This window comes from Bubalus bubalis, chromosome 24, assembly GCF_019923935.1.
Source record: "Bubalus bubalis isolate 160015118507 breed Murrah chromosome 24, NDDB_SH_1, whole genome shotgun sequence".
In the NCBI taxonomy this organism is placed as follows: Eukaryota; Metazoa; Chordata; class Mammalia; order Artiodactyla; family Bovidae; genus Bubalus; species Bubalus bubalis.
Genome location: NC_059180.1, coordinates 20,666,431 through 20,685,979, shown reverse-complemented (window position 1 = coordinate 20,685,979; position 19,549 = coordinate 20,666,431). Strand labels below are relative to the sequence as shown.

General features: G+C 45.2%; 1 protein-coding gene across 3 annotated transcripts in view; it reads left to right on the top strand.

Annotated features, from left to right (window-relative positions):
* The window catches only part of PRKCB (protein kinase C beta), a 378,634-nt gene that overhangs the window by 66,506 nt on the left and 292,579 nt on the right, over positions 1-19,549 (top strand). The window contains exon 1 of one of the 3 annotated variants that reach the window (XM_044936131.2): positions 18,264-18,409. The exons of the other annotated variants lie outside the window; for them this stretch is intronic. The gene's annotated coding sequence lies outside the window, so the exon portion shown is untranslated. Of the gene's footprint in view, positions 1-18,263; positions 18,410-19,549 lie in introns of those variants that run through there. 3 annotated transcript variants of the gene reach the window in all.

The window sequence follows — 19,549 nt, the reverse complement described above, 5'->3', positions numbered from 1 at the left end:
GAAATTTAAACAAACAGTCGGTGAAGATTGACAGAAAAGCGTCCCAGGCAGAGGGCATGGTCTTGGCAAAGGCCTCGAGGCAGGAAGGAGTGTGGCAACATTAATAAGATAAGACAAGTGCTTTATGAGGACCTGCTGTCTGCCAGGCACTATGCAGCCTTCACTGTGTGATCTTGATCAAGCCATCTCACCTCCTTGTACCTTAATGTGTGTTATCTATAAAGTGGGGGTGGTTATGATCGTACTCCTTCGTTGGGTTGTCTTGAGGATCTAATGAAGTAATGACTGTGAAATCCTTAGCACTATGTCTGGACCATAGTAAGTGCCCCCCAAAGACAATAGTTGTTACTGTAACTGAAAGTGGAGTGCGGCTGCTCACTACTCGAAAGCCAGTTAAGAGGTCAGGTTGGTGGAAAGGAGAGTTTGCTTAATTCTGGATGCCAGCAACTGGGGGCAGAGGGTGGGGGGAAGGTGGACCCCTGTCCAAAGTTGGACTCCCCACCCTATTGACAATCAGTAGGCAAGAGCTTTTGTAGACTGAGGGAGGGGCTCCATGCAGAAACATCACAGTTAGCTCTGACAGTCATCTTGAAATTGCTCATCATTGATCTGACTACTGTCATCTTTTTTTTTTTTTTAAGTATTTTTTCGGCTGCATTGGGTCTTAGGTTACAGCATGCAGACTCAGTTGTGGCATGTGGGATCTTGTTCCCTAATCAGGGATCAAACTCAGATTCCTGCACTGGGAGCTTGAAGTCTTAGCCCCTGGACCCCCAGGGAAGTCTCTGACCATTGTCATCTTGATTATTTTAAGTACAGTTAATCTTCAGTTCCACGGTTGGTTTGTTCCCCTTTCTTCAAGGCCACTTCTTGGAATTGTGGCAGCTTATGTCGTGGCTCCAGTCTGGTCATCATGTAGTTAACTTCTTCCACATGGTAGGGGTTTTAGTGTCTATAAGACAGCCCACAGAACATGGCTCAGAATATATAGCCCTTGAGAAGGAACTAAGAGTCCCTGAATATGCATACAAAGAAGGCAATGGCACCCCACTCCAGTACTCTTGCCTGGAAAATCCCTGGACGGAGGAGCCAGGTGGGCTGCAGTCCATGGGGTCGCTAAGAGTTGGACACAACTGAGTGGCTTCACTTTCACTTTTCACTTTCATGCATTGGAAAAGGAAATGGCAACCCACTCCGGTGTTCTTGCCTGGAGAATCCCAGGGACGGAGGAGCCTGGTGGGCTGCCGTCTCTGGGGTTGCACAGAGTTGGACATGACTAAAGTGACTTAGCAGCAGCAGCAGAATATGCATAATGACTACATTTTTATTATTTGATCTCTTTTGAATATATTCCTTTGTTTCTGCATTTTCTCACTTCTCTGATTAAACATATTCTTTGGCTAAAGTTTTTCCACAGACAAAGGACTGCAGAGGACATGGGGGACAAGACCCATAGGGTCCTGCTCCATTTCATTACTGTTCTTTGATGGATAGTGTTGAGTGAGAGATAGTTCTCCCTGGGGCTCAGGACCTGTCCTCCATCCTGTGGGTGATCTCTTTGTTGGGGTCACTCTTGGCGTTTCTGCAGAAATGGAAGTCTGCCACTCAGCACAGCCAAGCATGTGAAACAACTGCTTCTCCATCTGCTTCCGAGGAAGGAGGGGGTGTCAGGCATCGTGGAACTCAGGGGTGGCTGCTGGCATTTGTCGCGTTGGTTGGCATTGTGGCGGTCAGGGGTAGTAATGATCAAAGAACAGACGGCTTAGGGCAAAGACCACATTCCATTCCTTATCTGTTGGTGAGACCAATACATATGTTCCCTTTTCTTTCACTGCAGGAAGACATTTCCCCTAAATTGCTCTGCTGAGAACCAGGGCCATTTCCCTGGTTATAAATATCAAATATAAATTCACTGGTATAAACAGAATGATAGATGTACCCTTCTGAGCATTCAGACAGCCCCAGTATCAAACTGTTTGTGTGTGTGTGTGTGTGTGTGTGTGTGTGTAAAAATTTGAACAAAGCCTTGTGAATGACTTTAGTTCATTTGTAATTTTTTTTTCTTTTTTTAAATTGGAGCATAATTGCTTTACAATATTGTGTTGGTTTCTGCCATTTGTAGTTATTTATCCATAAGAACTGTCTGCACATTATTAAGTGTGGAGAGAGAAGGAAATAAAGAAGGCACTCCATCATCTAACTCAGGTGATTTGTCCCTAAGGCCTCTCTGGAGACATTAGGTTTGTCATGACTTGGAGAGTTGCTGCTGGAATCTAGTAAAGTACAGGCCAGGTTATACTGCTCAACATGTTACAAGGCACAGGACAGTTTCACAGCAAAGAATTGTAGATTCCAAAATGGCAAAGTGCCAGGGTTGAGAAACCTTGATCTCACTCTATGAAGAACCAATTTTGTAAAACCAACAGAGAGGGGCTGGCATCAGTTATCACCATTTCTAGGGAATTTCGTGTGTGTGTATGAGTGTGTATGCATGTGTTGATCTTTTTAAAAAAAGTATCTAGTTTTTAATTGAAGGATAATTGCTGCATGTGTTTATATTAATTGATATAATTCCTTTATCTTCTTTTCCTGGGTGTTTACTTATCTGCTAGCCATTAAAATAGTTCATTTTGAGTATATGATGCAAAGTTTGAAATCCTGCAGGTATGACAGAGGTATTCAGTAGCAACAAATCTCCCTTCCAGCCCTGTCCCCAGGCCCTTAAGTTCCTTCTCCGAAGGATAGTACTGTTACTAGTTTTGCATGTATTAATAGAGAGACTTCTTTGTCCACTTGATGGGAAGAGCTGACTCATTGGAAAAGACCCTGATGCTGGGAAAGATTGAGGGCAGGAAGAGAAGAGGGCGACAGAGGATGAGATGGTTGGATGGCATCATTAACTCAGTGGACATGAGTTTGAGCAAACTCTGGGAGATAGTGAAGGACAGGGAAGCCTGGTGTGCTGCGATCTACGGGGTTCCAAGAAGTCTGACACAACTTAGTGATTGAACAACAACAGTAAAGAGAAATTGCACACGTGAACCTTTTTTATACCATCAGCAGCACCTTCTGCACATTGTTTTTTGTTTGTCGCCTTTTTGTACTTGATTGTGAATCTTAGAGCTCTGTCTTCAGGCACTCGTAGAGCCGCCACATTCATTTTAACAGCTGCACCGTGTTCCCTTCTACGGTTGTTCCATGTCTTCTGGTGATGGACAGTGGGCTCTTTCCAGTCTTTTGCTCTAACAAACAAGGCTGCAGTGAATATTCTGGTACCTAACTGTGGACACACGTGTGTGAACACATCTTTCATCCATGTATACCTGTGGCGGATTCATTTTGATATTTGGCAAAACTAATACAGTTACGTAAAGTTTAAAAATAAAATTAAATTAAAAAAAAACAAAAAAAAAACAAAGTCCTGCAGATAGAATTGCTGGGCAAAAAGGCATGCGCATTTTAAACTTGGCCGGAGAGTTCTGACGGCAATCGGATCTGACTCTGTGCGCCGTGCGTCATTCTTCGTGGGCCCCACTTCTAGTCTCTTTTCCTGTGGGGTTTCTGAGCTAAAAGCAGCACCTCTACCTCTCCCCCATTTGGAACTGATTTACTCTAGAAGATGAACATTTTTCCCAATCAAAATGCAGTGCCCAAGGATGCTTTGGAAATAGGAACTATGTCTGTCATTCTGAGCTTGTGATGGTTTTGGATATAATTTTTCCAAATTGCTCATAGTCTTTAAGCACAGCAAGAGCCTCTCTCTGCAGCCAGTGCTTCCTGATCAATCCCACCCATCTCCTTTCCCCAGTGGGCTTTCTCCTAAGGGTAAGTAGAAGGCATGGGTTCTTTTGCTTTAAAAAAATAGCGTTAACTCCACGGGGGCGCCTGCTGCTTGATTGGGAGCGTCGGCATTTAGAGCTTGCTGGCTGCAATCTCGCTATGCAGACTGGAAGTTGTGGGGTGTTTTTATCTGCAGGAAACAGCTCGCAGCGGAAGGGGAGAGAGAGAAGGATAGCTGAGGAAATTAGAAGAGGAGGAAGCCGTGGGAGAGAGATGTCTTATTTTAAAGACGTCTCTGCCCATCTCTTTGGCATGTGAAACAGGAGTGAAATGAGAAGTTGGGTTGCTTCTGCTGGACCTTCCCAGGAGCCAGCCTGGTTGGGTTTCCCAGGCTTCAGACTGTTGTCTGAGCTTGCTTGGGTGCCCCCCCTCCCCGGAGTCTCTCTTGTAAGAATGGACTGGTAGCAGCACCTGCTCTGAAGTCCCAAAGGTTCAAGGGGCCAAAAAGAAACCCTGCAGTAACCATTTCCCAGCATTGGAGGACAGAACTCTGGTCTGCACATACACTTTCTAAGCTCCCGTCCCTGCTGCCAAAAGATAACCTGGGCTGTGTGTGTGTCCTGCTCATTGTGTTTCTCAGCTCCTGGAGGGGGTACCTGGTACACAGTAGGTGCTCAATAAATATTCATTGAAAAAGGAGAAACTTGATGACACGTAGAGCTCTGAGTCTGTTGGCATTTTTACCCCTGGGGAGAGACTTGATTCTAACTCGCAGCCCGCTGATAACCAGCTTTACAGAGTAGAGGACAGACTGGGGTGGAGTGGGCAGGGGTGTGTGTGGCTCTTATTTGTATGGATAGTGTTCTGTCCTTTCTGAAACTTGGGTTTCTCTGCTGATGAGGGGAAAGATCTGAGGAGGCAGAGAGAAAATAGTTGCCTCTTCCTTTTTTTTAAAAAAAGCAAACCACTTTTTATTTTGAAATAGTTCTAGATTATCGGGTAAGTTGCCAAGTCAGTACAGAAGAGTGCCTGTATACGCCTCACCCCGTGTCCCCTGAGGCTGATCTTGCATGACTATGGCACATTTGCTGCTGCTGTTTTGTAATCAGGAATCCTTTGTGAATTCACCAGTGTCTTTGATTTGGATGTTAATAATAATAACGACAACGAAATGTTGATAATAATTGTGGCATTAGTGGAGGTTAGCAATTAAGACAGTACTTAGCACCAAGCCCTGTACTAAGCCTTTCTTCCTGTAGGAACTCATTGTCCTGTGAGGTGTAGGCACTTTTATAAAGATGCACATTTTACAGATGGGGAGACTGAGGCAGAGCCGTTGGGCAGACTGATCATGCAGCTCACTTCTGCTGCTGCTGCTGCTAAGTCACTTCAGTCATGTCCGATTCTGTGTGACCCCATAGACGGCAGCCCACCAGGCTCCCCTGTCCCTGGGATTCTCCAGGCAAGAACACTGGAGTGGGTTGCCATTTCCTTCTCCAATGCATAAAAGTGAAAAGTGAAGTGAAGCCGCTCAGTCATGTCCAACTCTTAGCGACCCCATGGACTGCAGCCCACCCAGCTCCTCTGTCCATGGGATTTTCCAGGCAAGAGTACTGGAGTCGGGTGCCATTGCCTTCTCCGTAGCTCGCTTCTGGCTAGGATGAAAACCGAAGTTGTCTGGCTCCAGACTCTCATTCTCCACCATTATTTTCTGCAAAATGATGATAATAGCTGTCATCTTTTGATGTGGATATGCTCAGGAGCTGGACTCAAAGTTTGACATGTATTTTTTTAAATTGGAGTATAATTGCTTTATAGTGCTGTATTAGGTTCTGCTGTACAACAGAAGTGAATCAGCTCTATGTGGAGATATATCCCCTCCCTCTTGGACCTGCCCCCCACTCCCCCCACCCCCATCCCACCTATCTGAGCTCCCTGTGTTTAACAGAAGCTTCCCACTAGCTAGCATGGTACACATGATAGTGTATATGTCATTCCTAATCTCCCAATTCACCCCACCCTCTCCTTCCTCTCCCTGTGTTCACATGTCTTTATGTCTGTGTCTCTATTTCTGCCCTGAAAATAGGTTCAACTATACCATATCTCTAGTGGTAAAGAACCCGCCTGCCAATGCAGGAGACATAGGAGACGCAGGTTCAGTCCCTAGGTCAGGGAGATCTCCTGAGCAGGGCATGGCAACTCACTCCAGTATTCTTGCCTGAAGAATCCCATGGACAGAGGAGCCTGGAAGGCTACAATCCATAGCATCACAGAGTCTTACACGACTGAAGTGACTTAGCACATACGATTTTTCTAGAGTCCACATATATGCTTTAATATATGGTATTCACTTTTCTCTGTCTCTTACTCAGAGGGCCGTGGTGAAGAGCTCTGATTTTGCTTTCCTGCTTAGGAGAAAGATACACAATCCTGCCAGTACTGCCACTTCATTCCTCTTCCATCAGCGGCAAAGATACTCAAAGCTTGGTCAGAACACGAACAGGCAGAGTACCTTAATTCTGAGAGTTAAAAAACACACTTGAATTAATCAGCAGGCACATGCCTCGGGACCGTGAGAGGCTAAGATGTTTCTGCCTTAGATCTTGTCGGTAGCTGGCAGGGGAAATCAGCATAAAAGCAAAATGCGGTCCGTGGGTTTTGGATTGAGAGGAGGAGATGCTTCGGGGCCCAGGTGGCAGGGGAAGGGTTCTTGGGGTTGGGGATGGGGATCAACTTGAACTTGTTTTCCACCCAAGGTTTTTGCAGCCCTCTGTGGGTCTTTGCTAACCCATGGGTCCCTCTGCCTGGAATACTTTTCAAATGCTGGGCCCTTGCTGTGCAGTCTCACCTTTCAACCACCCCCCCCTCCCCACCCCAGCTCAGATGGCCTCTCCTCAGACAGGTGTTTGCTGACACAGTCTCCAGAATTCCTCTTGAGCTTCCCTGGTAGTCCAGTGGTTAAGAATCCGCCTGCCGATGCAGGGTACACGGGTTTGAGCCCTGCTTCGGGAAGATCCCGCAAGCCACAGAACAACTAACCCCATGTGCTGCAAGTACTGAGCCTATACTCTGGAGTTACTGAAGCCTGCATGCCTAGAGCCTGTGCTCCCCAACAGGAGAAGGAGAAGCCAGTGCACTGCGGCAAAGGATAGTTTCTGCTCATCTCAACTAGAGAAAGCCAACAGGCAGCAACAAAGACTCATCACAGTCAAAGAATAAAAACAAAAAAACAAATCCCTCTCGCATATTCACTGGACTGTAAGCTTCACAGCGTCAAGGATCTGCTTGTTGTGTTTTCAACTGTGTCCTCTACTGCACAGAGCAAGGCTGGGTGCATGGTAGGGCTTCCCTGTTAGTTTAGATGGTAAAGAATCTGCCCACAGTGCAGGAGAGCTGGGTTCGACCCCTGAGTCGGGAAGATCCTCTGGAGAAGGGAATGGCATCCCACTCCAGTATTCTTGCCTGGAGAATCCCATGGACAGAGGAGCCTGGTGGGCTATAGTCCATGGGGTCGCAAAGAGTCGGACACGACTGAGCAACTTTCACTACTGCTAGTGCATATTAGGCCCTTGTTATGTCTTTGTTGACTAAATGAATGATGGTTTATTTCCAGTCCTTATTTGTCCTGGAACTCAGCACTTCAGCCACTAGCTTGTCTGTTTCCTGTGGAGGGTCAGATCCGCTCCCAAACTGAAAGCCTGCAGGGGTGTCAGTCTCATTCGCCACCCAGTTCCTGTGACAGGCCTGGCCTATGGGGAAGGGTGTGGGCTCTGGGGTCAGATTATCTGGGTTCAGATCTTCTGCTTATGAGCTGTGTGATCCTCATCAGTTGCTGAGTCCCTCTGTGTTTCCACATGTGTACAAAAGGGATGCTACTAGCATGTCTCATGGGGTTGCTGAGTTAATTAAATGAGTTAATATCGGTTAAAATACTTAGAAGAGTGCCTGATATATAGTGAGTGTTTCATAACTATCAGTTTTTGTTGTTAGAACCCAAAATGTGTTTGGGATGTGAAGGTTGGGGAGTCTTTATATAAAAGGCCCTTTCCTCTTTGATAAAATCTCCCCTAAGAAAGAGGTGAGGAGAGATGGAGATGATCTGAAAGGCCCCAGAGATCCTTAAAGCCAGGCTGATAAAGAAATGTGACATCTCATGTCTCCCTGTTCTCTTGGAAAAGGCTAGTTTCTAGCTTGCCTGGTGTTTCTTTCCCCACTGTTTTCTACATTTGTTTCTTTGCATTGGGGCTGTTTTTTTTTTTTTTTTTTAAATAGCACAGTTCGGAATCCTGCTTGCTAGCTTGCTGTCTGGGACAGAGCAAAGCACTTCCATTTAGAGAAGCAGGCGGCCCTGGAATGCGGCTGTGGGCCTGCCAGGCTGACTCCAGGGCCCGGCTGCCCAGGAATGCACTTTGCAGCTTATACACAGTTGGGTCTCCTGTCCGTGGAACTTCTCCTCTCATATTCTTCTTTCATGTCAGTTTTAAAAATAAAATAATACACACGCCTGCTTATCATTCCAAACAATGCAATGCATTTCCACATGTATTAGCATGAAGAAAACCTCCTTTCTATCCTGGCTGCCTCATTCCCCTCCCCTGACTTCCAGAGTAGGATTGCCCATTTGGCACTATGCCCAGTGAAATCTGAAGTTTGAATAAACAAAGAATAGCTTTGTATGTCTCTAGTATTGTATAGGGCAAACATTTAAAAATATATTTATTTAATTTTAAAACTTTGTATTTTGTTTTGCGGTATAAATCTGCCTGGGCTTCTCTGGTAGCTCAGCCGGTAAAGAATCTGCCTGCAATGCAGGAGACCCTGGTTTGATTCCTGGGTTGGGAAGTTCCCCTGGAGAAGGGATAGGCTACCCACTCCAGCATTCTTGGGCTTCCTGGGTGGCTCAGATGGTCAAGAATCTGCCTGCAGTGTGGGAGACCTGGATTCAATCCCTGGGTTGGGAAGACCCCTTGGAGGAGGGCATGGCCACCTACTCAAGTATTCTTGCCTGGAGAATCCCCATGGACAGAGGAGCCTGCTGGGCTACAGTCCACGGAGTTGCAAAGAGTCAGACATGACTGAGTAACTAAGCACAGCATAAATCAGCCTGCGGTACAGGAGACCCAGGTTCAATCCCTGGGTCTCGAAGATCCCCCCGGAGAAGGGAATGGCAACCCACTCTGGTATTCTTGCCTGGAGAATTGCATGGACAGAGGAGCATGGCTGGCTACAGTCCATGGGGTTGCAAAGAGTCGGACATGATTGAGCGACTAACATTTTCACTTTCACTTCACGTAAGCGATTAACAAACAATGTTGTGATAGTTTCAGGTCAACAGCAAAGGACTCAGCCATCCATATACATGTGTCCATTCTGCCCCCCCAAATTCCCTCCCATCCAGACTGTCACATAACAGTGAGCAGAGTTCCATGTGTTATACAGTAGGTCCTTGTTGGTTATCCATTTTCAATATAGCAGTGCATACAAATAGGACAAACTTTTTATTTGCTAAGTTTGACGACCCAGCACCTCCCCTGTTATCAGTTTCCTGTGTTTCTTTCTAGTAATTTTCCAAGCTTGTGCAACCCACACAGACTTTGATGGACTCACTGCTGGGGGAATCCCCAGCATCTGGAGCAGAACCTGGCAAGTTGTAGCTGCTTAATAAATGTTGGTTGAATGGATGAGTGACTGTACCCACCCATTTTTCTTTACATGGTTGAAAATATAAGAACATTGCATATTGTTTTTCTTCATGGGACTGCAATCTCATAGGATTGATAGAGTTACCATGGTTATTTTTAAGAGTTTTTTCATAGTATTCTCTTTGATGAATACTGTGGTCCCTTGACTGGGCTTCCCAGGTGGTGATAGTGGTAAAGAACCCGCCTGCCAGTGCAGATGTAAGAGACTTGGATTCCATCCCTGAGTTGGGAAGATCCCCTGGAGGAGGGCATGGCAGTCCCACTCCAGTATTCTTGCCTGGAGAATCCCATGGACAGAGGAGCCTGGCGGGCTACAGTCCATGGGTTGCAAAGAGCCAGACATGCCTGAATGACTGGGCACACACCCATGCATGGTCCCTTGACATGAGACACTGGCAGGGTTGACAGTCTCCTGCTCTTATAAACAATGCCGTGATGAATGCTCCTCACTGTATTTACCAGTTGGATTTGGGTTGGATACTATGCAAGGATAGATATAGCATTGGGATCACTTGGGCAGAGGTATGTGCTTTAAAAGGTGGATGGAGGGACTTCTTTGGTGGTCCAGTGGCTAAGACCCCATGCTCCCAATGCAGGGGACCTGGGTTCCATCCCTAATCGAGGAACTGGATCCTATATGCCACAACTGGGAGTTTGCACATCACAGCTGAAAGATCCTGCATGCCGCAACTAGGGGATCCCACATGCCTCAGTGAGGTTCGAGGATCCTGCGTGCTCCCACTAGGACCAGGCGCAACCAAGTAATAAGTAAATACAATAAATACAAGATGTGGATGGATGCTGCTGAATTTCTTTCATAGCGGGTCTGTTTGCACTTGCATCAGATAGCTCCTCCCTAGATCCTTACTGGCACAAAATAGTATCAGAGTTTTCCATTTTGCCAACCTGATCAGTGGAAAACTGGCATCTCACTGTCTCCTCCATTTGCCTCTGTTTGTTTATGAGAACCTTTTTTGTGTTTGAAAACTCTCTGTACTTCTCTTTCTGTGAACTGCCTCTTGTCTTTTGCCTGTTTTCTTCCCCTTATTTTCTTATTAATTTTTAACAGGTTTTTATTAATTGAAGAACACATCTGTTAACCTGATGTATGTTTCATATATAATATAATAGTGTAGTGTAGAATATAAAATCGGTTTTCTAATTTTGAAAAAAAATGGTTTTTATTATGAAATTTTTTTTACTCTGCAGATTTTTAAACATTCTCAACTAGTCAAATTTATGTATCTTTTCCTTCATGTATTCTACATTTTGTGTCTTGCTTGGAAAGGCCTCCCCCTCAATGAGATTATAGAGCAATTCTCCCACATTTTCTTTTACTACTTTAACTTTTTTTTTTTCATTTAAATCTTTAATCCATCTGGAATTTATTTTGGTTTTAGGAGGGAGGTGAGGATCTAGCTTTATTCTCTACCAGATGGCCAGCCAGTTGTCCCAATACCATTTATTGAATAATCCATCGCTTCCCACAGAATTGAAATGCCGCCTTTATCATATATTAAATTGTGGAGGAGGGATTTTGTACTCATTTTCTGAGAGCCTCCGGAGTCAGCAAGGATTTTAGAAGGTTTTAGCTGAGTAGAGGCAGAGGCCCTGATGACCTCAAGGAGGACATGAAACCAAAGCCCACAGTGGTTCAGACAAGCTCTGTGGGCTGGAGCAGGGGTTGCTTAGGGGACAAGAGGGGAAAGTGAGTTCCCAGTGGTGGGAAGGATTTAACTAGTGCAAGATTTCTCAGCCTTGACACTACTGACATTTGGGGCTGAATAAATCTGTATTGGGGGTGTCTTGTGTATTATAGAATGTTTAGCAGCATCCCTGACCTGTACCTACTAGTATTAACCTTTCCCCCAACTTATGACAATCAGAAATGTCTCCAGATGTAGCCAAAATGTCTCCAGGGGTCTCAGATCATCTCCAGTTGAGAACCACTGTTTTATCAGACCAGGGTTGAGCAAGTCAAGCCCTTTCCTGTTCTGATATCCCACCATCCACAATCTCAAGGGTGCCAGACGGCTAGGAGCCAGGATGGGAGCTGCCCTTCTGTCTCACAGACCAGAGACCACAGTTCCCACCTGCCCCCCCCACCCCCACCCCCTGGGTCTTGCAGAGAATCTCCAGGGACTCCCTTGGATCAGCCTGAGCCTTTCCCCTGACAAGTGCACCCCGAGTCTAAGGGCCATACCTGGCCGGGCATCCAGGAGCAGCGACTCAGAAACCTGAGGTGGCAGAAGCTTTGTGACTTGAGGGTGTGTCAGTTTATTGTTTTAGGAGTAAAAGTGTCATGTGTTTGGGAGATTGGGGTGGTAGGTGGGGAGAGAAATTCCATATTAAATAGGCAGGTGTGGGCGTGAGAGGAAAGAGAGATGGGTGAAGTCCCTGGAGCCTGGGAGAAGGAAGATACCCGAGGGGAGCAGTGGCTGCTAAGATTAGTCAATTAGAATGGGACCTGACTTCCTCCTGACAACTGCTGAGTAGGAACGGTTGTTACTGGGGGAGGGGGAGAGTGGAGGTGGGTGGGGACTCCCAAGTGGCTCAGTGGTAAAGAATCCACCTGCCACTATAGGAGACGGGTTTGATCCCTGGGTTGGGAAGATCCCCTGGAGAAGGAAATGGCAACCCAATCCAGTATTCTTGCCTGGAGAACCCATACGAACAGAGGAGCTGTTGGGCTGCAGTCCATGGGGCTGCAAAGATTCGGACATGACTGAGCCACTGAGCTCACATGCATGGCCATGCAGGTGGGTAAGAGTGACCTGAAGGTTCCATGGAGTGTGATGGATCAAGCAGAGAGTGTGGAGACAGCGGCTCTGGCAGATGAACAGCTTTTGCAGAGGTGCCTGTGTGGAGTGTGTTGCACCAACATGCGTCCTCCCAGGTGTGGCTCCAACATGGGATGCGGCTTCTGATGGGAGAGAGAGAGCCAGGCTCAGGATGCCTTGCTAAGGGGTCAGGTTTCCTTTTATTTCAAAGCACCCCTCAGCTACTCAATATGGGAAAACCATAGGAGGAAGGTGTGCAACAAGGAGTCAGTGGAGAACAGCCCATTGTCACCTCCCCCCGCCTCCGGGGACCACCCCCTTTCCTCCCACATGTCATTAGAGTGCTCACCACACACCACTAGAATGTATATCCTCTGAAGGCAGAGCTTTGTTTTGTTTTGTGCACAGTGTCTAGAATGGCACATGGCATTAAAATCCCATGGACGGAGGAGCCTGGTAGGCTGCAGTCCATGGGGTTGCTGAGGGTCGGACAGGACTGCATGACTTCACTTTCACTTTTCACTATCATGCATTGGAGAAGGAAATGGCAACCCACTCCAATGTTCTTGCCTGGAGAATCCCAGGGACGGGGGAGCCTGGTGGGCTGCCGTCTATGGGGTTGCACAGAGTCGGACACGACTGAAGTGACTTAGCAGCAGCAGCAGCAGGGCATAAGGGATCTTAGTTCACCAACCAGGGATCGAACTCTTGCCTTCTGCAGTGAAAGCACAGAGTTCCAACCACTGGACCTCCAGGGAAGTCCCCAGCTGACGCTTAATACCCATTTGATGGATGAACAGATCCAGACCACAAACCTGATGTCGCTTATCCTTTTCACTTCATGGTTCATGATCCATGTTCCATGTCAGTAGATACCTTCCCATGACACAAGTTTTTCATGGTGCAGACTCTTGTGCTGTGCCCAAGGCCATATTGTGCTTGGCCAAGTCCTCCTGCTCTTTGAGTTTTTTTTTCCCCATGTTTCTCCATTACAAATGCCTGTCTGTTCAGGCTGCTGTAACAGAAAACCACAGACTGAGTGGTTTAACAGTTTGTTGCTTACAGTTCTGGAGGCTGGAGGGCCAAGATCCAGGTGCCAGCATGGTGAGGGCTTTCTTGTTGAGTCTCAGAGCTGTCTGCTCGTTGTTTCCTCATCTGATGAGGGCAGAGATAGGATGCAGACTCTCTAGGGTCTCTTCTTATAAGCATACTAATTCCATTCATGGGATCATGTCAAAACAGAATGAACCAACATTATTTTGTTTTCTTTGTGTTTGTTTGTGGTTGGCTTCTGGTCATGTTAAGAGATGCTAGTTTTTTCATTCCATTTCCTTGAAGAAATTATTATTATTAAAATTATTAAATTTTATTAAAAGTTTTGAATACTCACATAACACAAAATTCACCATTTCACCATGTACAAATGTAAAATTCAGTGGTTTTTATATTTTCAGTATTGTGCAGTTATTACCACTGTCTAAATTTCAGAACATTTTCATTACTCCCATAGGAAACCCAAATCCATTAGCAATCACTCCCCATTTCTTCCTCCTTATTTCTCCCTCCCCTAGCCACTAGCAACCACTAATCTGTTTTTAGTCTCTAGATTTTTATCTGTTTGGGACATTTCATATCAATGGAATCACACAACAGGTGGTCCTTTGTGACTGACATCTTTCCCTTAGTTTCATGTCTTCAAGATTCATGCATGTATCCGTATTCCTTTTTATGGCTGGAAAATTTTCCATCAAGATTGATCACATCTTGTTTACCTGTTCATCAGTGGATGGACATTGGGGTTGTTTCCACCATTTGGCTATGATAACTAATACTACTATAAACATTCACATACAACTTTTGTGTGATTATGTTTTCAACTCTCTTGGATATTTACCTAAGAGTGGAATTGCTGGGCCATATGATTTATGTTCTGTGTTTACCTTTTCCAAACCATTTCCACTTTAAAAACACTTTATGTACATTGGCAGATGAATGGATAAGGAAGTTGTGGTACATAAACACAATGGAATATTACTCAGCTATGAAAAGGAATGCATTTGAATCAGTTCTAATGAGGTGGGTAACCTGGAGCCTGTTATACAGAGTAAAGTAAGTTAGAAAGAGAAAGACAAATACTGTGTATTAATGCATATATATGGAATTTTTTAAGTAAGTTAATTTAAAGAAAAATATGAATCGCATTGTAAGTGGCATGTGAATATGACACATACCCAGAGAGTGGGGTGCAGTCCATTCACCTGGACGTGACCCCCTCCTTACACCATTCCCCACCTGTCTCTCCGCCCTTATGTCCTTCCACTCCTTAGAGCCTCAGTGAAGCCAAACTGGTTTTCTCATTGTCCCTAAGAAGCACTGTTTCCTCAAAGATGCCGTCTCTTGCCCTGACCTGGGGTGTGATCCAACTCTTGCTTATCCTCCAGAGAACTAGACTTCTCAAAATACACCTTTTGCTTAAATCTGTGGTTTAACCCTCAATTGCGTGTTTTCTCCCTCTTGTTTCTCACTAATGGTTTTATTCGTGAACCTTTTCCCTCCACTGTAAGCTCTTGACAGCTGCATCTATATTTGAGTAGTTCATTGTTCCCCTTGCTTGGTGGGTGCTTAATAGACACTTGGTAACTTGCCCTTCCTCGGAGCCTCCCCTCAGCCTGGAACCAGCCACAGGGTTGGCTCTTGGCCTGTTTGTGTTACTTTGGGTTTGTGGTTTACCCTTCGATTAACTTATTTCCACCTGTTTGGGTGTATCAGCCAGAGGTCTTCACATCCCAGGAGAGAGGGGTTAGTTAATTTTTTTTAGATGCAAGAAACAGAAACCAACTCGAGTCAGCTACCACTGGAAGGGGAATTTAGCACAAGGGGAAGGGGAATTTAGTAGGGACAGGGACTTCCCTGGTGGTCCAGTGATTACGAATCCGCCTTCCAATGTAGGGGACCTGAGTTTGATCCGCAGTTGGGGAACTAAGATCCCACATGCCGAGGTGGGGCAACTAAACATGTGCACGGCAACTACTGAGCCCAGCGCCTCAACTAGAGAGAAGCCTGTGTGCCGTAAGGAAGATCCAGTGTACTGCAGCTAAGACCCAATGCTGCCAACAAATACATAAATAGAAACAAATAAATATTAAGAATACAGGGACGTTGCTTGGGTACAAGAGGAAGGTCAACCTGGTGAATGGAAGGAGAATTGGGAACTGAAAGACTTTGAGGGGCCTCCATCACTCATCTTTACTTCTCCTCATCTGTATTCATCATGCTCACCTCCAGCTTTCCTTGTCTCTACATCTTAGATGGAAGATGACACCCCCTGGAATCTCAGCCTCCATTCTAAAGTCCTTGAAAGAATCTGATTGGCCCAGCTTAGATCTGGTGGCCGGGGAACTAGGGCAATGGTATCTTAGAGCAGCAGTACTGTGGAGTACTCAGCGTGGGGTCCCTGGAGCTGAGCCCTCAGTAGCATTCATTGTTGAGTGAAGGAGCAGCTCTGGAGCTGTGAACCTCAGCTTCTTCTTTTCCAGCCTCTAGGGAAATCATGGGAGTGTGGGAGAAGAGCGGGATGTGACAAAAACAGTTAACATCAGACTTGGTAACCTTGAAAACTCCAGATGGAGATATCTTAGGGGAGGGAGGGGAAGCGTGGAGCTGCTGGTCAGTTCCATTTCTGGGAAAGGAAGCTCTCCTGATTTTTCTGGCTCTTTGGTTGGGTGGGGGTTGTTGAAACATCTATTGGAACCTCTTAGCTCCTTCTCAGAGTTCCTACTCAGGTGATTTTTGACTCTGAGCACCAGGAATGAAAAGGAAACTTTGTTCCCTGTAGCTGGGGGCTGTTGCCACTCTTCTGGATTTCCTTAGTCTAAGTTCTTCCCTGTTGTGCCACCTTCCTGAGGGCAGAGTTTGAACCACCCTCCATTCCTGTTGAAGGGCTTAGAATGCTCCCCAGTACATGCAAATATACCCAACTCCTTAAGTCTCAGTTACTTAATCTGCACAATGGGGCACATGCAGCCCACCATTGACATTTGTGGATTTGATCATTGTGGTTCGAGTCTCATTAGCTGCCCAGAAGATCCTTGGCCCATGGTCCTGGGTCATCATCATAAAGCTTTGGTTTGAATTGGTTGCTTGGCAAGATTTGGAAGAAACAGAATGGTGTTGTGACCTAGATTGTGGTCTAGGGACTGAGATTTGCTTCCAAGTCTGGACACTGCCACATAGCTGGGTATCCTTGGGCAGATTGTTTAACTTTATGCTTCATTTGCTTTACCCATAAATGGGATGGTAATAGTACCCACCTCACAGGGTGGGCACTTTGGGTGGTTTAAATGAGTTAAGATGGGTACAGCCCTTCACAGTGAGTCTCAACACATGCTCGCCACAGCTCTTCTGCCAGGCCGGTTTCGTTCATTCAGGTGATGCCTGGCCTCCAGGTGGACAGGGGGAGCCTGCCTGTGATGCTGTCTTTGTGATCTGGTCCAGCTGTGTGATCTGGTCCAGCTGTGCAGGGATGCCCACTAGGCCTACTTTTTTTCCTTGGCAACCATTTAACAGGAAAGGTTGGGGCCAGCTAAGCCAGATGTCTAGGGTCCTGGTTGCTTCCTTTTTCTCAATCCTTGTTTACCTTTAACAAAACTGATGAGAGCCATGCAGCCCCTCTGGGTGGCCCTGCTCTGGTGTTTTGAGTGTTTGCCTTGCCTTAGGAAACAGCAGGTGCAGTTGGCAGCCTCTTTCCCCACCTCCAGCCTGTTAGCCCCAGTCTCTGGGGACTCCTTAGACTAATGCAGTTTTAATGAATACACATTACTGTTTACATGGCTGAAATGAGAGCCTGGCTGCTTATTTTATGCTGAGGTTTACAGCTCTGCCATTAAAAATCCTGCCTCCTTTGCTCTGCTTCTGGCCAAGGGGTTGTTTCCTGGCAACCCTTCTCCCATCCCTCCAAATACGGTCTTCACTGTGAGGTCTCGTGGTGTTGGAACACCTGCCTTGCCTAGAAAGGAGTCCTTTGCCTAGGACAAAAACATAAATATGGGTTCTTCATTTTTAAAAATTTAAAAATATTTAAAAACTTCTCAATTAGAAAATGAAGAGATACCAAGAGGAGAAAATAAAAATCACCCATAATTCCACTACTCAGGAAAAAACCAATTATTAACATTTTGGTTTATATTTTTGCAGATTTTAATCGATACTTATAATAAGCATTTTAAATTAAAATTAGAAACCAAAATTAAAACACATTATTCTGAAATCTGCTTTTCATTCCCTGCAATTAACGTAATGTGAACATCTTTCCAAGACAAGAAACATAGATCAGTGGCATCTTTTATCAGGCATCATTGTCTCCTCTGGTATGGCTGTACTTGAATCTCTTCGAGAAAGTTTAAATTAAATCAAATTTCAAATATTAATATACACTCATGGGTTAAAAATTGAAAAGGCACAGCAGAGTTTACCTTGAAAAGTCGCTCTCCTAACCTGGGTCCTTGGCCACTCAGTTTTGCTCCCTATAACAACCAGTATTACCTGTCTCTTGTGTATACTTCTGGAAGTAGCCCCAGAATATACATGCAAATCGTATACATTTGTTTTCTCTCCCCAAAACACACACATTCAAATGTTAGCTTACCTTGCTTTTTAAACTTAATATACCTTGGAGTTTGTTCTGTATCATTATGTAAAGAATGTCCTTATTCTATTTTATGACTGCATCGTGGTCCATGGAATGAATGTCCCTGGGTATGTTTTTAAAATTGTTCTGTATTGACTCAGAGAAACCTTTCCTGTGATTTTGTCCAAGCTCCTTGTCCATATGGCCTGGCCAGGGGCAGCTAAAGGAAGGATGCCCGTTCAGAGATTAGGAGGGCCGCAGGTCCAGATTATGAATGGGATTGGCCTGGATGGATCTGAGTGACAAAGACAAAGAGCAGAGCTGGTTGAGCCACATGCCAGGTGGCGGTCACTGGCAAAAGGCCACTTGTGTCTTATCTGCCATTCTCCAGATGGACCACATTTAAAGCAGAGGCACTGACCTTCATTTATACTTGGTTGAGAAAAGGTTTCAGCAGAGGCCCAGTGAGAGGATCAGATGTTTCTTACACTTTCTGGCAAGAGGTTGAAGGGTGTCAGAAGGTAAGTGATCTCATAAAGCTGATTCAGAGTGAGAAAGAACTGTGTGTCTGCTTAGAAACATCCACCTGCCTCCCAGTTGAAGGCATGTGATGGACCAGTCAAAGCATTTCGTGTTGGACTTCCTCTTTCCTGGTGGTCTTAAGTCGCTAGGCCAGAATGCTTTGAATTGGTTGAGGAAACACTTCAAGTTAGTCTGATCAGAGGGAAATATGGGGGTCTTACTGCATGGGGTTTGTCAGCAAGGACAGTGAAGACCTCCTAGAGAGAGTGGGGATCATTTTGTGTAAGTAAATGAATCGTGTGACTCTCTAAACAGGAAGGGTGATTTGACTCGGGAATGGGGCATTTCCCACACTTGGAGGGATGGGAGGGAGCCCACAAGGATGGAGAGGAAACCAGGATGGTGCCGATGAGAAACTGAGAGGGTTTCTATGGGAACACCCAGGAAGTAATGATCTGTCATTGATGAATCAGGGTAGGTCCACCAGGAGAGACTTGCTCTATTATGTTCCCCCTGAATTTCAGTCAATTCCACATGACCAAGTTTTCATTATTGAGTGGAATCAAGTCAAGAATAAAGACTCATTGTTTATTATGCTACCTGTTTTGTGAGGGTTGGAATGAAACAAATATCCAACCAAACTTAATTATTAAACAATTAAAAATTGCTTTCTTAAATAGCTATTGAATTACATCAGACTCAAAACTATAATTGCCGAGAGGCTGTCAATGAAGAAAAATAGACTGCTATGTAAAAAAAAACTTCTAGTGCTATGCTTAGAGAGAAGTTTATAGCCTTAACACTTTTTATGGTTAAAGATCTGTGTGATGCTCTGCTTTGAACATAATTTGGCTACTCACTAATTCTAGTGCACCTGTCATTGCTTGAAAAAGTTTCTGGTATACCTCTTTAGGAATTTCATGTAGACCCAGTTTTCTTTATTAAATCTTCTGAGGTGAATATTTTGAAGGCAAAGCATTCATTTTGTTGTTTAAATTTACGTATTTTGAGATAGTCATGTAGCTGTATTATCCACTGAATATATTTCTAAGCCCCACTTATTAGTTTTTCTTATTAAACAAAACAACATATCAGCATTGTGGTAATAAGAAAATAGGATCAAACAAAAAGAAAAAAAA